This window comes from Macrotis lagotis, chromosome X, assembly GCF_037893015.1.
Source record: "Macrotis lagotis isolate mMagLag1 chromosome X, bilby.v1.9.chrom.fasta, whole genome shotgun sequence".
NCBI classification, from domain to species: domain Eukaryota; kingdom Metazoa; phylum Chordata; class Mammalia; order Peramelemorphia; family Peramelidae; genus Macrotis; species Macrotis lagotis.
Window position 1 is genome coordinate 277,422,476 of NC_133666.1, and position 17,649 is coordinate 277,440,124.

Consider the following 17,649-nt stretch of genomic DNA (forward strand, 5'->3'; position numbering starts at 1 on the left):
CCCCCCCCCCCCCCCATGGAAAGCAATCTGTCAGTCTTTATTTTGTTTCCATGTTGTACCTTGATCCAAATTGGGTGTGCTGAGAGAGAAATCATATCCTTAAAGAAGAGACAAGAAGTCTAAGAGGTAACAAGATCAGAAAATAAGATATCTGTTTTTTTCTAAATTAAAGGGAATAGTCCTTGAACTTTGTTCAAACTCCACCGCTCCTTATCTGGATACAGATGGCACTTTTCTTTGCAGACAGCCCCAATTGCTCCTAATTGTTGCACTGATGGAATGAGTGAGTCCTTCAGGGTTGAATGTAACTCCCATGTTGCTGTTAGGGTGTATAGTGTTTTTCTGGTTCTGCTCATCTCACTCAGCATAAGTTCATGCTAATCCCTCCAGGCTTCCCTGAAATCCTGTCCCTCCTGGTTTCTAATAGAACAATAGTATTCCATGACATACATATACCACAGTTTGCTAAGTCATTTCCCCAATTGAAGGACATTTACTTGAATGCCAATTCTTTGCCACCAAAAACAGGGCTGCTATAAATATTTTTGTACAAGTAATGTTTTTACCCTTTTTCATCATTTCATCAGAGTATAGACCCAGTAGTGGTATTGCTGGGTCAAAGGGTATGCACATTTTTGTTGCCCTTTGGGCATAGTTCCAAATAGCTCTCCAGAAGGGTTGGATGAGTTCACAGATTCACCAACAGTATAATAGTGTCCCAGATTTCCCACAACCCTTCCAACAATGATCATTACCCTTCCTGGTCATATTGGCCAATCTTAGAGGTGTGAGGTGGTACCTCAGAGAAGCTTTAATTTGCATTTCTCTAATAATTAATGATTTAGAGCATTTTTTCATATGGCTATGGATTGCTTTGATCCCCTCATCTGTAAATTACCTTTGCATATCCTTTGACCATTTGTCAATTGGGGAATGGCTTTTTGTTTTAAAAATATGACTCAGTTCTCTGTATATTTTAGAAATGAGTCCTTTGTCAGAATCATTAGTTGTAAAGATTGTTTCCCAATTTACTACATCTCTTTTGATCTTGGTTACAGTGGTTTTATCTGTGCAAAAGCTTCTTAATTTAATGTAATTGAAATCATCTAATTGGTTTTCAGTGATGTTTTCCAACTCTTCCTTATTCATAAACTGCTTCCCTTTCCATAGATCTGACAGGTAAACTAGTCCTTGATCCTCTAATTTGCTTATAGTATTTTTTTTATGTGTAAGACCTTTAACCATTTGGATCTTATCTTGGTAAAGGGTGTTATGTGTTGGTCTAATCTAAGTTTCTTCCATACTAACTTCCAATTATCCCAGCAGTTTTTATCAAAGAGGGAGTTTTTAGTCCAATGGCTGGACTCTTTGGGTTTATCAAACAGCAGATTACTATAATCATCTCCTGCTTTTACACCTAGTCTATTCCCCTGGTCCACCACTGTATTTCTTAGCCAATACCAAACAGTTTTGATGACTGATGCTTTATAATATAATTTTAGATCAGGTAGGGTTAAGCCACGTTCTTTTGCACTTTTTTTTTCATTAAGCTCCAGGCAATTCTTGACTTTTTATTTCTGCATATGAATTTACTTACAATTTTTTCTAACTCATTAAAGTAAATTTTTGGAATTTTGATTGGTAGGGCACTAAACAGATTGTTTAGTTTTGGTAGAGTTGTCATATTTATTATATTAGCTCTACCTATCCATGAGCAGTTGATATTTGCTTAGTTATTTAAATCTGATTTAATTTCTGTGAGAAGTGTTTTATAAATGTTTTCAAAAAGATTCTGAGTCTGTCTTGGCAAATAGACTCACAGGTATTTTATAATGTCTGAGGTTACTTTGAATGGGATTTCTCTTTCTAGCTCTTCCTGCTGTATCTGGCTAGACATATATAGAAAAGTTGAGGATTTATGAGGGTTTATTTTATAACCTGCAACTTTGCTAAAATTGTTAATTGTTTCCAGTAGTTTTTTGGATGATTTCTTGGGATTCTCTAGGTAGATCATCATGTCATCTCCAAAGAGTGAGAGTTTTTGTCTCTTCTTTCCCAATTCTACTTCCTTCAATTTCTTTTTCTTCTCTAATTGCTGATACCAACATTTGTAATACAATATTGAATAGTAGTGGTGATAATGGGCACCCTTGTTTTAACCCCTGATCTTATTGGGAATGCCTCTAGCCTCTCCCTATTGAATATAATGTTTGTTGATGGTTTCAGATAGATACTGCTAATTATTTTAAGGAACAGTCCATTTATTCCTATACTCTGTAGTGTTTTTAATAGGAATGGCTGCTGTATTTTGTTGAAAAGCTTTTTCAGCATCTATTGAATATGATCATATGATTTCTGATAGGTTTGTTGTTGTTGATATAATTGAGTAGACTAACAGTTTTCCTAATATTGAATCAACCCTGCATTCCTGGAATAAATTCTACTTGATCATAATGTATTACCCTAGTGATGACTTGTAATCGTTTTGCTAAGATTTTATTTAGGATTTTTGCATCTATATTCATCAGGGAAATAGGTCTATAATTTTCTTTCTCTGTTTTAACTCTTCCTGGTTTAGGTAACAGCACCATATTGGTTTCATAGAAAGAGTTAGGCAGAGTTCCATCTTTCCCTATATTTCTAAAGAGTTTATATAGAATTGGAACCACTTGTTCCTTAAATGTTTGGTAGAATTCACTTGTGAATGCATCAGGCCCTGGAGATTTTTTTTTTAGGGAGTTCAATGATGGCTTGTTGAATTTCTTTATCTTTGATAGGGTTGTTTAGGTATTTAATCTCTTCTTCATTTAAACTGGGCAACTTATATTTTTGTCAATATTCATCCATTTCACTTAGAGTATCATATTTATTGGCATAAATTTGGGAAAAATTATTTTGAATTATTACTTTAATTTCCTTCTCATAGGTGGTGAGTTCACCTTTTTTATTTATGATACTAGCAATTTGTTTTTCTTCTTTCTTTTTTTTAATCAAATTGAAAAGAGCTTTATCAATTTTGTTGGGTTTTTTCATAATACCAACTTTTGGTTTTATTTATTAATTCAATAGTTTTTTGCTTTCAATTTTATTAATTTCTCCTTTAACTTTTAGAATTTCTAATTTGGTATTTAATTGAGGATTTTTGATTTTTTCTTTCTCTAATTTTTTTAGTTGCATGTATAGTTCATTGATTTCCTCTTTCTCCAATTTATTCATGTTAGCATTTAGAGCTATAATATATCCCCTGAGAGTTGCTTTGAATGAGTCCCATAGGTTTTGTTATATTGTTTCATTATTATCATTATCTAGGATAAAATGGTTAATTCTTTCTATAATTTGGTTTTTGGTCCACTCATTTTTTTAAAATGACGTTATTCAGTTTCCACTTTGTTCTGGCTCTATATCTCCTTGGCCCATTATTGCATATAACTTTTATTGCATTGTGATCTGAGAAAGATGTATTCACTATTTCTTCCTTTCTGAAGTTGATCATTAGGTTTTTATGTCCTAGTACATGGGCAATTTTTGTCTAAGTTCCATGTACTTCAGAGAAAAAGGTATATTCCTTTCTATCCTCATTCAGTTTCCTCCATAAATCTACCATATCTAATTTTTCTAACAATTTATTTACCTCCTTAACTTCTTGTTTATTTTATGCTTCGATTTATCTAGATCTGAGAGTAGGAGGTTGAGGTCTCCCACTAGTAGAGTTTTGTTGTCTATGTCTTCCTGTAGTTCTTTCAGCTTCTCCTCTAAGAATTTGAGTGCTGTCCCACTGAGTGCATACATATTCAGTATCAAGATGACTTTATTGTCTATGGTACCTTTTAGGAGGATAAAGTTTCCTTCCTTACCTCTTTTAATGCTATCTATTTTTGCTGCTTCTTTGTCTGTGATAAGGATTAATACCCCTGCTTTTTTTACTTCAGCTGAAGTAAAATATATTTTGCTCCAACCTTTTACCTTTACTCTATATGTATCTCCCTGCTTCAAATGTGTTTCTTTTAAGCAACATATTGTAGGATTCTGTTTTTTAATCCATTCTGCTATTTGCTTATGTTTTAAGGGAGAGTTCATCCCATTCACATTCAAAGTTGTGATTACTAATTCTTTATTGCCCTCCATGCTATTTTCCCCCTGTATTTTTCCCCCTTTCCCCCACTTAATCCATATTCCCCCAGTATTTTGTTTCTGAATACCACCCCCTTCAGTGTGTTTGCCCTCCTATATCACACCCTCCTCTTTCTTTCCCCTTTCCCTTTTTCCCTTTTCCCTTCCCTTCCTTTTATTTCCCCTTTTTTCCCCCACTCCCCTTCCCTTTCTCATCCCCCCTCCCCTTTTCCCCTTTTAATACTTGAAACGTTAGATGTTTTATAAATTAACTGAGTATGTGTAGGTTGACTTTAAGCCAAGTCTGATGAGAAGATTCAGGTGTTTCTCATCTGCTCCCTTCTTCCCCTCTATTACCATAGGTATTTTTATACCTCTTAGTGTAATGAGATTTGCCCCATTCAATCCCCTCCCTCCTCCTGTCTCTTTCCTGTCCCCCTTTTTAAGGAGGTAGTGTTTTTTAGATCATTCTTTCTAAGTCATAGAAAATTCTAAGTGTCTGTCCCTTTGTTTGAAGGGAGGAGTTGGAGCTATTGAATTCTTTTACCTTCAATCAATGGTGCTGTTTACCATGGCCTGAGGTCATTCTTAAGCTGGGTTGGTTCTTCTGTTCACAGGCCTGGGCCTGAGGCAGAAGTAGTTTGCATTTGTTTGTTCAGGAGGAGGTCTGAGTTGTAATGGGACTCTGAGTTCCTCAAACCAGAGGAGCCCAGGGATGGTGTCCGCAGATCTCCTGCACCAGAACTCTACCCCCAGCCCTGTCCTCAGGCTTCCAGGGGACAGCACCAACACCAGTGCCTCTGTTTCTTAGTTGACTCAAGCCCCTGCCATCTAGCCTCACTGCTGATCCAGCAGGTCTGGCTCTTGGGCCCTCAGCTGTTAATCTGGATGATCTGGGGCTGATCCTCCCTCTCAGCCCAGACTCACCTGCCCAAATTCAGCCAATGCTGGTGGCAGAGACAAATCCTGAGGTAGATGTTCTTTCTCCTGGCTTTTCCTTCTGAGTTTTGTGGGTCAGATTTTTTTTAAGAGGTTTGTTTCATATCATAGATGGGGGCAAAGATCAGGAGACTTTAGAACTGTGCCTGTTTTCTCTCTGCCACCTTGTCTGGAAGTCCTAAAAATTTTTTTAAAGAATTTGTTTACTATAAAACTTGTGGATATTTGTTTATTATTGATCTTACTTCATTGTCATACCTTTTGCCGGATATTTTGTTCCTCATCTGTTTTGATTAGGTTTATTTTTTTCTTTGCTTTGTCTGAGATCACGATTGCTATCCATGCTTTACTTTATATCATCTAAATTGTAATAGATTTTGTTTAATCCCCTTAGTTTTACTTTATGTGCATATCTCTTAGTTTAAGTGTGTTTCTTCTTAGCAATATATTGTTGGATTCTGGGTTTCAATATATTCTGCTATTTATATTTGTTTTATGGGTTTGCTTCTATCATCAAATTATCTACAAATTTCTGCTTTGATCTGGGACTATTAGTTTATGTGTAATTGAGTTTTCATAGACTTTTGTTAGACTCAGTCATATTTAACCCATTATTAGATCCTGCAGGTTTATAGCTACAGAAGTAATGGTTCTTCCCGCTCACCCACACTACTACTTTTGATTTTTTTTTCTTCCCCTGATTTATTTCAATGCAGGTTTTTGTGGAGGCCAAAAAGTTAGAATTGAATCTTTACTGCTTTTGGGTTCAGAGTTACACAGCTTGTTCCTTGTTTCCTATACAAGTATCATCCTGTTCCTTCAAGCTCTTAACCCTCACTATGACTGTTCTTCAACTATGCCCCCAAACTGGATAATATGTCACAGAGGTGCTAAATGGTATCCATCCCTGTTCTGAGTGTTAGTAAAGTAGTAACACAAGAATCCTTTGAGATCTCTTTCTGTCTAAGTGTTCAGTCCTCTTACCAGCCCCAGGCTTCTTACTGGTGCTGCTGCCCACTGCTACACTGATGCTGTGCTACACCCATGACCAAATTTTACTCCAGCATCTGACAATCTTCCTAAATCCTTAGAGTGGAATAAATACTATACTCTAAGTTTTTTTCTTGGCTTTATCAATCAGAATTCAGTTTGGTAAACTTTCTCGGTCATTCTGTAAACTACAATGAAGGACCTACAACAAAATGTCTACCTCTTTCTTTGCTTTTCATTCATCACAATTCAATAAGCTTCTTTGTCCTTGAAGGGATTCATATTAACATAATCTCCAGAATCCTCAGCATTGGGTCTGTATATAATGTGTATATAATCTTTCTTTTATTATAGTAAGGTTGAAGAGTCAACAGAATGTGAAGTTAGTGACTTTTTAATAGCCTTAAAGTTATTGGATAGATTCTTGATTTGTAGAAGCAGAAACACACAAATTTTCAAGTTTTTTAAATATAGCCTTGTACAAGACAATGCAACAAAAATAATAATCCAAAGATCAAAAGAATACCAGAGCAAGAAGAGATTTTTAGAGTAAACGGTTTAATTTCTTCATTTTACACATGAGGAAGTTAAAGTCTAGTCAGGTCATGTAAATTGCTCAAAGCCCCATAACTAGTTAGGTGAAAAAATAGGAAAGAGACCTCAGATCTCCTGATCTGCAATACTGAATTTTCTCTCCCACAACAGGTTGCATCTTCTAGAAACATGATTGATTTATTTTAGAAACGTGATTGATTTTCTGGATATTTCTAAGGTTTTTTTTTTTAGCTCAGTCATCTATTCTTGGAAGTTCTTAGCTTTCTACAAGGATAATAAATCTTAATTTAACTTATTGTCTAGTACCATTGGGACCAATGACATTTGTTTGTGATGCAGCTGGTTAGGATTAGGAGTACAATTTATGTTCATGGAATAGAATAAAGTTAACTGGCTCAATCAGAGGTCAAACCAGTGACCTCAGTCTCATCACTATTTTCTTCCAACTGTTGTACCACCTGAGCTAATCAGTCAAAGCTTCTCTCATGTACTTAACTTCTTATATTAGGAAATAAGCTAACTATTACTGCTTTAGAAATAGTTTTCAAAAAAAATTTGAACAAAAACAAAAATATATTTAATTATCAAAATTTGCATTGTCTTACCCATATTTGCCAGCATACTGCTGTTTTATTTATCTTATATTTCTGCTATTCCATGTCTCATTATCTCATTTATTAGTGAGTTTATTGCTTTTCTACACATTGTAAGGTATCATTTGGAAACTGAAACTCAGGTTCACTATAGGTTTTTCCTCTGAATTATGCTTTTACATATGAAAGTATGAGGAAATAAAAGATCAGAAATGTTAATTTATGATTGGGCTTTCACTTTTATTTAGATCATAAAAGAATCATGATGTCATAAGCTATCTCAATAACAAAGAATTCCATTTATCAATATAGTCTGATAGTATTGTTCCTATCTGAGTTTGGACATAAATTTTCTCAGCCTCAGCTACCTTCTTTATGAATTGAATATAATAAAGACAACTAATGTGCAGGGTTCTTGAGAGGTTCAAAGCAGATAACAGATAATAAGCACTTGATAACTTCAAAGTACTATAGAAGTGCTAATCATTGTGATTATTAGCTACTTCCAGTGCCCTTCCACAGGGCCCAAACTCAAGTAGCAACTAAAGGTTTTTTCTCTAGTAGGCTTTAACTAAATGTATTTAAGCAATGAATGCATTTAATAATAAAGGACTCATACAAGAAAAACTAGAGGATGAAATTCCAGTCATGATTTTTTATTCCATTAGTAATAAATCAGTCATTATCCCTTTAAGAGCTACTTTTGCTTATGCTTTGATGAAAATTCCATGGCAATCCTCCTAGGATAAAAATCAGTCATACACATACACACATGCACAGATTCACATACATATATACCTATTCTCTGTATTTGTTTGTCTGCCAATGTATCCCATCTGCTTGAATATTCTACCATGCATGTTCTATACATGTCCCATATAGGGTAATTGGGAAGTGTCTAACTCAGGCTAATATCAATAAAATGATGATGTTATAATCCCCATTAGTAGAATAAAGGCAGCAGTCCAAATATATCAGGAAGGTCTATCTCCACTAGGGTTACTCTGGAAAACAAAGATTTCCTTATTAAAAACTTTTTTTGACTTGCTGATTTCTTTTAAAAGAAGGGAGAAAAAGGAAGAAATTCAACAAATTTGGTTACATTTTGGTTCTCTTTAAACTTTCTTTTTTATTCTCTTTAAACTTTCTAATGAATGCTCTGATCAAGCATCATTACAATTTATAGATGTATCAATTAAATATAATCAATAATCAAGCATTGTTATAACTACATAGCCTATTTGCTGATAGGATTGTGGGATCCAAATGTTTTATCAAAAGTTTTTTTTTGTCCCTTTCAACACTTAACACAATACTGTACATGGGAGATAATATGTTTGCTATTGATTATAACTTTAATTAGATCCAAAGTAGCAGCCCCAAATACCTGCCAATGAGTTTAAAAAGTAGGACCACTTCAGACCACATCAGCAATCCATTCCTTAAAACACAACATTTGTAGCCAAAACAAAATTACAAAGACCATGAAGAACATGTTTTTGTAAAAAGAATCAAAGGCTATTTCCAAGGAGAAAAAATGATTGAATGACTTAATGACAGCTTTAATAAGCACGCAAGAATATGGTATTTATTTATCTCATAATTTCTCCCATCCAACCCTGTATTTAGAAACCAGATAAGCTAAGGGATGTAATAATGCTTCACAGAAATATAAAATTGATTGAAGTATTACAAAAGTAAGGCATTTCCAAATAATGACTTCAAAAGACTGAAAGGATCAGAAAAGCTGTGAGATAATTATGTGATTTAGCTGAATGTTGATCTTCAAAATGCTGACATCCTGTCCAGAAAGCTAACCTTCAGATTTTTGTAGAATCTCACAGACCTCCTTTTAGGTTTTTAGACCATTTCTGTTTTCTTTTCAATTGCCAACAATAGCAGTTAACTTGCTATGCATCATCTTAATAAATAGATGAATTACCCTTTGGAGTGATATTTAATGGGCATATTTCAAGATTTATTATGAAATCATTTTGAGTAATTTCAAAACCATAAACACTTTCTCACTTGTAAAATGCTTCAGTGCTTGGGCAAAACACACTAAGCATGTTGAAGTTCTTGTTTCTCCTCCATCCTTGGCTTCATGAGTGATTAAGAAAGATGAGAATTAATATGATTCAACATGTCTAGAATGATAGTCATCCTCTGGACAGTTCAATTTCATCAGATTAGAAGCATGATAATGCAACAAACAGAAGGGTATGGACCTTAATCCAATAACCTTTAGTTGTATCACATTTGATAGGCTCACTCCAATTCATCGTATAACTATCCTATGTGTGATCTTGTTATGTCCTTTACCTAAATATAATATAGTCTGACAATAATATAGTCAGTCTTCTGTTGAACAAATTATATTTTGATTCCTGTGATATGCTATGAATAAGAATATATTCCACAATAAAAAGTAATAGAAAATTATGAAATATATATGCTTTACACACAAACACACATACCAGATAGTGGCACATATAAATGTGTGTGTGTGTGTGTGTGTGTGTGTACATATGCTTTACACACACACACACACACATTTATACATGCCACTGTCTGGTGTGTGTGTGTGTGTGTGTGTGTGTGTGTGTGTATGTAAAGCATATGTATTTCATAATTTTCTATTACTTTTTATTTTGTATATATACCACATTAGGGGGGAAAACAACCAATTTAGGGGTAACATATTCATCTCAATATCTTAATTTGTCAAGAGGGCAATGAAATTTAATATAAGGATGTCCTAGGACATGCCAATACAAGGTGATTTCAGAGAGAATGAGGACATCCCTGTGGCCCACCTTTAATCACTCTTCAGCCCCTAGGGTTCTTGGAATTCTACCCATCATAGCATTTAAATTTCAGACTTTAATGTTCCTATGATAGATGTAAATAGGCTAACAATGACATATGTAAGATATCTATGTAATGAGCATTATCAATAATATATAGTCTTAGAAAAAGATATTGTCTGGTTGTGGAATGAAAATGATAGACAAAAAGTGTACAAAAAGAACAAGAGGAAGGCCTCTGCTCTAGTAACAGGGTGGATGGTCTTTGGAGAAAGTATGGGAAAACATGGGTTGGAGTGTAACAGAAGAGCAAGCAGGGAGAATTTATAATCTGCTTGGTAGAGATTCCTTTCAAGGATAAAGATCTGTGAATTAATAATGTTACAGATTTAAGAGACTATGAAATATAATGGAATAAATCTTGGGCTTGAAGGTGTGTATGACACAGGTTTGACTTTTGCATCTTTTACTTATTGTGAAATCTAGGCCATGTTACATAAATTTTCCAAGTCTCAGTTTCTTTATGTGTAAAACTGGAAAATTAATACATTCATCACAGAGTTGTTATGAGAATCCACGAGAGGCTCCTATGAGAAATTCACATATGGGTTACTACTTGGTATTAGAAAAGTATGAAGCTATAACTCCAATTTTTTATTGTTAAAAATCACAGATCCTATCAATCATAGTAAAATGCAAGTACTCTTAGAAAGTATATGTGAATCATTTATGAAAATGATGAATCTTTAAAGAGATTTCAATATATAATTATAGTAGTGAGAATTAGGATATTGGGCATCTGTAGAGGAGGGAAGACATTGGGTAGATACAAAATAAGAATGAAATGAGGAGAAATTGGAAGAGAAACTGTTAATCTACACATCAATTGGGTAATGATTGAACAAATTGTGCTATGTGATTGTGATGGAATATTGTTGTGCTATAAGACATGAACAGAATCTTTTCAGAAAATCCTGGAACATCTTACATGAATTATTACAAATCAGAACGAGGAGAACATTGTATAGAGTAAGACTGTATAATGATCAACTGTGAATAACTTAGTTATTCTCATCAGTACAAATGGTACAAGACAATTCAGAAAGATTTATGATGAAAAACCTCCAGAAAAATAACTCAAAGAGTTCAATATGGATTGAAATATGATTATTTTTACTTTCTCATTATTCTTGTTTATTTTTGGTCTGTGTTTTCTTCTGCAACATGGTAATAAGGAAATGTTTTGCATGGTTGCACATGTAGTCTAAACTTGATTTCTTAGGAAGAATTAAGAAGAAGGAGAGGGAGTTTATAAGTCAAAATTTTAAAGAATGAATGTTTTAAAATTTTTTGCTTTCATGTAACTGAGGAAAAAATAAAAGAAAAAAGACACAAAAATTAGTTAACTAAAGTTGACAAAGGCAAATTGCATAAACATTTTTTGTTTATTTGTTGTTTTTTTTGTCTAGAGTCCAGTTATGCAAATAGTATATTGAAAGAATTTATTTTCAATAGTCCCATCTGCCTTACAATTTCCAAGTCTGGTTTTTATCCTCATCATTACATTCAATTCTCCCACCTCTCAGTTCTATCCTAGGCTATCATCCCTGGACCAGCAATATTCTCTTTTTCCCAACTTGATCTGTTGGTGAACACTTTCAACTCTAAACTGTTCTCTTCTCCCTAGTTTCTTGCAGTTTTATCCTTTCACTGATATCGACATGCCACACTCCAGCCTTGGACAATTCCCTTTATTTATTTATAGCCTTTAAGTCTACTCATGTGCTGTCGAACAAAGATGTAAAGAATCAGAAATTCATGCTGACTCTGTTCACTACAAATTTATGTTATATGATCTCAATTGGATTCTCACTGTGGAGAGGTAAATCTTTTATATCTCCTTAACTGACTCATTCTCCTATTCGACACAGCAGTTTTCCCAAAACTTTTATCCCTCTTTAGACCTTCCATGGCTTCCCTCAGCCTTCCTAACACTTTCAGCTGAGAAAAATGCCTCACATTTTACTGAAAAAAAAAATAGAGGCCATTTCCTGAGAGATCCTTTTTCTCCTTTCCTCATCTCACATAAATAAGATTCCAACTGTATTTTCTCCTTCTTCATCCCTATTTCAGATGAAAAATGTAACCTTCCTTTCCAAGGCAAATCCTTCTACATGTGCAAATGATTCCATTCCATCCAATCTTCTCACTTTTTGTCAATTTCTCCCTGTCTACCACCCCAGCTGTCTACAAACACACTCACACCCCTACTATCTCAGAACACCCTCAACTTAATCCATTTATCACTACTAGCTATTAACCTGTCTAAACTTGACAAAGCTGTACCCAATCTATGTGTCTCCTTCCTTTCCTCTCATTCCTTTCTTTACTCTTCGTTCTGATTTCTGACTTTATCATTCCACTGAAAGTGCTCTCTCCAAAGTTACCCATGATCTCTTAATCACCAGATTTTATGGTCTTTGCTCAGTATTCATCTTTCTTGATCTCTTTGCAGCTTTTCATACTAATGATCATTCTCCTTCCATATTGCTTTCTCCTCTATAGATTTTTATGGTGCTCTTCACTCTAGATTTTTAGGAAACTATTCTCTCCTGGTTCCCCTTCCACTTATCTGATAGTGTTCTTTGATGGATTTTCATCCAGGCCACATTCATTAACCCTGGGTGTACCCCCAAAGCTCTGTGTTGGTTCTGCTTATCTTTTCTTTATATACCATTTCACTTGGTGCTCTCACATTTCCTCTGGATTTGACTATAAACTCTATGCAGATGACTCTCAGATTTTTTTTGTGTAGTCCTGCTTCTGTTGACCTCCAGTTTCACATATTCAACTGCTTATTAGAAATTTGAAGTGGCTATCTCATAAGTATCTTAAAATCAACTTGTCAAAAAATGAACTCATAATCTTTTGACGCAAAATCTCCCCTCTTTTTACCTTCTTTATTACTGTGGAAGATTATACCTCCTCCATTAACCTAGGCGTCATTTTTAATTACTCACATTTTTCTATTCTTCCTACTTTTCTGACTTCAAAATTCCTCTCATATGTGCTTCCTTATTTCCTCTGATAATGCTACCACCTTAGTGTAGGTCATCATCACTTCAAGCCTAGACTATTGAAATATCTTGATTGTTAATCTGCTTGCCATAAATTTCCCACTCCAGTCTATGCTCCACACAGCTGCCAATTTGATCTTCCTAAGTACAGGTCTTACCATGTTGTTTTCCAATACAGTCAACTCTGATGGTTTCTCTTTGCCTCCAGGATCAAAAATAAAATCCTCTTCTTGGCTCTTAAATTCTTTAACCCTATCACTTTACATATTCCTTTCCATCTTACTCCTTCCCTTATGCATTTTTATTTACTGTGTCCTATCCGATTCCCCCATGACTGGAACTCTCTCCCTTCTCTTCTCTGCCTCCTAGTTTATTTGACAGTCTTTAAATTTTAGCAAAAGCCCCACTTTTAGCAAAGAAGTCTTTCCATACCCCCCCCCCCCAAGACTAGGACATTCCTTAAGTGGATTAGTTCTAAGTTATACAGTTGATATATAATAGCTGCACATTATCTCCCCATTAAACTGTGAGTTTCTTGAAAACAAGTCTTTGTCTTTTGTCCCTTCTTGAATCCTCCATATCTAGTTAGCATAGTGCCTGGCACATAGAAGATACTTAAAAATAATTGTTGACTGATGGATTTTGAAATAATAACTTCTGTTCTCTTCTTCACAAAGTTATAGTGTAATTTGTTCTAGAGTTGTTCTTTGCTAAAATTTGCAGAGGCATGTGATTTGGGCTATAAGCTTTTAGAACCCCTACCCATGATCTGTTTTTCAATTTATTGATATTTCTATGCAATTCAGGCACTAATGCTTTGAATATTATTTGTTTGGGATAGATTGGCTATTTAATAGATTGCATAGATTGTTAGCCACTCATTTATCTAACTAAGATAAACTTTTCACCCCCTGGATTTCCTTAAAAGTAGAATGCTATCACTGAAAGATCTACCTAGAAGGATGGCTAGGATTTATTTCTGTTTTTCATCTCTAGCTCATTTTAAGAGTTTTGGCATTTCAAGTAATCAGTTTTTCCCTCCATCAGATGGAGAAAATAATGTCTATCTTCTCTAGCTGGAGAATCTTGAGACAGATAAGATAAATATCTCTAACAGATATGAAGATTTCAAAAATATATGACATACAAAAGACATTATCTTTCCATGTTATTATACAATATGGTATGTTCTTATAAAAGATTTCACATAAATGTTTTCTAGTTGAATTGAATGAGAAAATGGAGACCTAATATGCTCTCAAGGGAAATAAGTTCTCTTGAAACTTGGAAAATACAGAGGCAAAAAAAATCAAAATGAGGTCCTATTTTTGTTGGAAGAAACCTCAGAAGTCATTCAATTCAACTTATCCTAAACAAGGATCTCTCCACTGAAATTTTAGCAAACAGAGTTTCAATATTTATAGGAAGTCCCAAAACAGTTTATTTCATGTGGGCCAAGTCTAATTGGAAAGAAGTATTTATGATATTGTAGCAAGTGGTCATCCAGCATTTATGGGAAGATCTCTAATAAGAGCTTATGGACTGCTTTTTAAGTCATTTTATTTAATTTGTGGTCAACTCTAATTGGAAAGGACTATTCTAATTTATTGAGGAAAATATATGTCTCTTTGTAGTTTCTACCCATTATTCCTAATTCTCTCTCTCTCTGTGACCAAAAACAATTACAAGCTCATACATGTCATGTGTGTAAACTCTTCAAATTTTTGAATACAATTAAGTCTTCTCATTAAGTCTTCTCTTTTTCAATCTGGCTAAATATCCTGTTTTAAAAAAATAAATTTTCACATGTTGTAACTTCAAGGCCTCTCAAAATTCTGGTTGATCTTTGGATTTTTACTAGTTCATCAATAACCTACCTATTTACAGTCCTCAGAACTGATCCACATAGACCAATAATAACCTGAAGAGGATAGCATTCAATAAGTTCATAGATAAATCATGGTAGGATTTTAGGATCAACAATTTTATGAATGAGGAACTGAGATTCAGAGAATAGAAATAACTTCCTCAAGGCCACATTGACAGTCAGTAAGTGCTAAAGGAGGCATTTGAAATTTGAAGTAATTGACAAGAGTTACCTGTGATGGAATTTGGACACCAGGAGGTGGCTTTTTCTTCAGTTTCAGCAGATCCTAGCTTATCTGCCCCTAAAATGAATGCTTTTGTCCTTATACCATAAAGCCTTCCTAAGGGCTATTATCTCCTTTATTTTGAACTCTGTATCTCTTTTAAATTACATTCACTCTTGTTGTTGAGGTGCATGGTTGTATCTCTGCATATACCATATAGAGCGTAAAAAAATGAAAAAAAAACCCAAAAAGTTTCTCTATTACCGAAGGAAGATTATATTAAAATCTACACTTTTGACTTTTAATAAACATTAATAGTTCAATTTTATTTATTTAAGCTGAGAGCAGCTACTTTTATCCTAATCTTTACCACAACTTTAGTGCAAATAATGAAAGGGATTACAAAAAAGGGATCAAAATGTTATTCCACTTTACAACTTTAGTGTAAATAAAGGAACTACAAAAAAAGGGATAAAATATTATTCCACTCATGAATCTCTGTAGGACTTCTTTTCAGGTAAAAGAATGTGGTAATTCTCAATCATTTATTATCAAATGTAGATACCATATCGTACTTTCAGTTCATTTGACCCTAAATATGAGATTGAAATTTATATATTTTTTGAGTCCAAGAAACACAAAATTTGATTTTCAACTTTAAGAAATGGTTATGTTGATTTATTCCAAATAAATAAAAAGATGAGCTCTGTTATTGGGCTTTCATATTAGGTAGCATCTTACCATCTTAAACTAGTATATGGAAAATGATTCTGAACTCTCATTTCAAAGAAATATACCTCTTAAGATAGTTTTGTTAAAATTTGGGATAAAATTTTCCCTTTATGTCAAAGAATATTTGTTAATCCCAGCCCCCATCAAAAGATGGGATAACTTCTTAATAAAAAATCCTGAGCTGTATCTCATTATTTGTATCACACCTGCAGAACCCTTGGGCTTTTAGGCTCAAGAGTTATTCTGGGATAAAATAGCATTGTCAATCTCTTAATCCAGTAAAACTCTTCACTGGTCCAGTATTTATCTTTAGAAAAAAAAAAAGAATCTTCTTTAAAGGACATCTTAGTGCTTTTCTTTTTAAGGTATAAAGAAAACCTCCTTGAGCCGCTTGACTGCATACAGTTCAGGCCTTGATTTGTGAGGCAGGTCTAGCACTAAATCAAAGTTGAATGCTTTATGTCTGTAAACCTTATTTCCACTTAGTGGGATTATAAAGACCACTGCATTAAACAAACAAAAACATCAATTTAACATCAAAATAGACAGAATTGTAAATTAAGCATGCCCAAGATATGGAACTCACTGAATACTCAAAAATCTAGGAGTAAAATTTCAGTTGAGATTGATAGTGGAATTATAAGACTTTCCCAGAATTTTTTTTCCTCTTTCATTTTCTCCCAAATGGTAGCTTATAGTCAAACAAACAAATAAACAAAACCCCCAAAAAACCAAAACACCTTTTAAATAGAGTCAATATAGAATGTTTTGTGAGGTTAGTTGAGGAAAGTAAGAATTAAAGGACAGTTCCTCTGAGGTTATCCAGATGTCAGGATTTAATGGAAACTTAAAAATCAGAAGCAACACCTCAATTGTAAAACTTCTCAGGATGCAGCCTAGAATAAATATATGTACACTACTTTTCCAGAACTGACATGTATTCTAGTTAGATGAAAAGTTCTCAGAATTTCTCAGCTAATAAAACATGGAATGTTTTAGGCAATAGAGAAGCCTGTTACCAATTATCCCTTTGACCCACTATATCCTTGTGCTTCAAACAGAATCATTTTATAACCACTTTTTAAAACATACATTTACATCTTTATTTACAGAGAAAAGAGTTCAATTCTGTCTCACTTTCTGACCTCAGCTTACATTGACTTTAGGGATTTGTATGTGTAAGTCAAGAAAATACTATGTAATTAAAAAATTACCAGTCTTGTGATATAATATTTTTTTTCATCAGGTCAATGAATTTACCTCAAAGGATGCATGAATTCATTCATTTGGGAGATATTTCCTTATCTATGAAGAATGTTCAACCATTCACATCTTAGTAGGTGATCTTGGTTGAGATGTAATGACCAACAAAAATATTGTTAATGCCTTTTCACTCAAATTCATTAGTCATCAATATCTGCAGATTTAGATAGATTAATCTTCCACTGCCACTGGCCCTGACCCTGAAGTCTTCCACCAGCAAGAATGTATGTCTGGGTAGTAAAATTTCAAAGAAGTCCTAATTGTCTTCACTTCCCAACAAAGGAAGAGATGAATGTTAATGGAGGAATAAAAGATTAGAAAACATGGAGTTGGTACCACACCTTTGTTGCTGTGAGATTAAAATATATCTGAGAGATAAAAAGTTAAAAAGAAAAGAAATGGAAAACATTTTAAAATGGGGGATAGAGCATTAAGAAGTGAGCTTATAAACAAGTACTGAAATCCTTAACCTTTTTTTGTGTCCTGAGTTCCT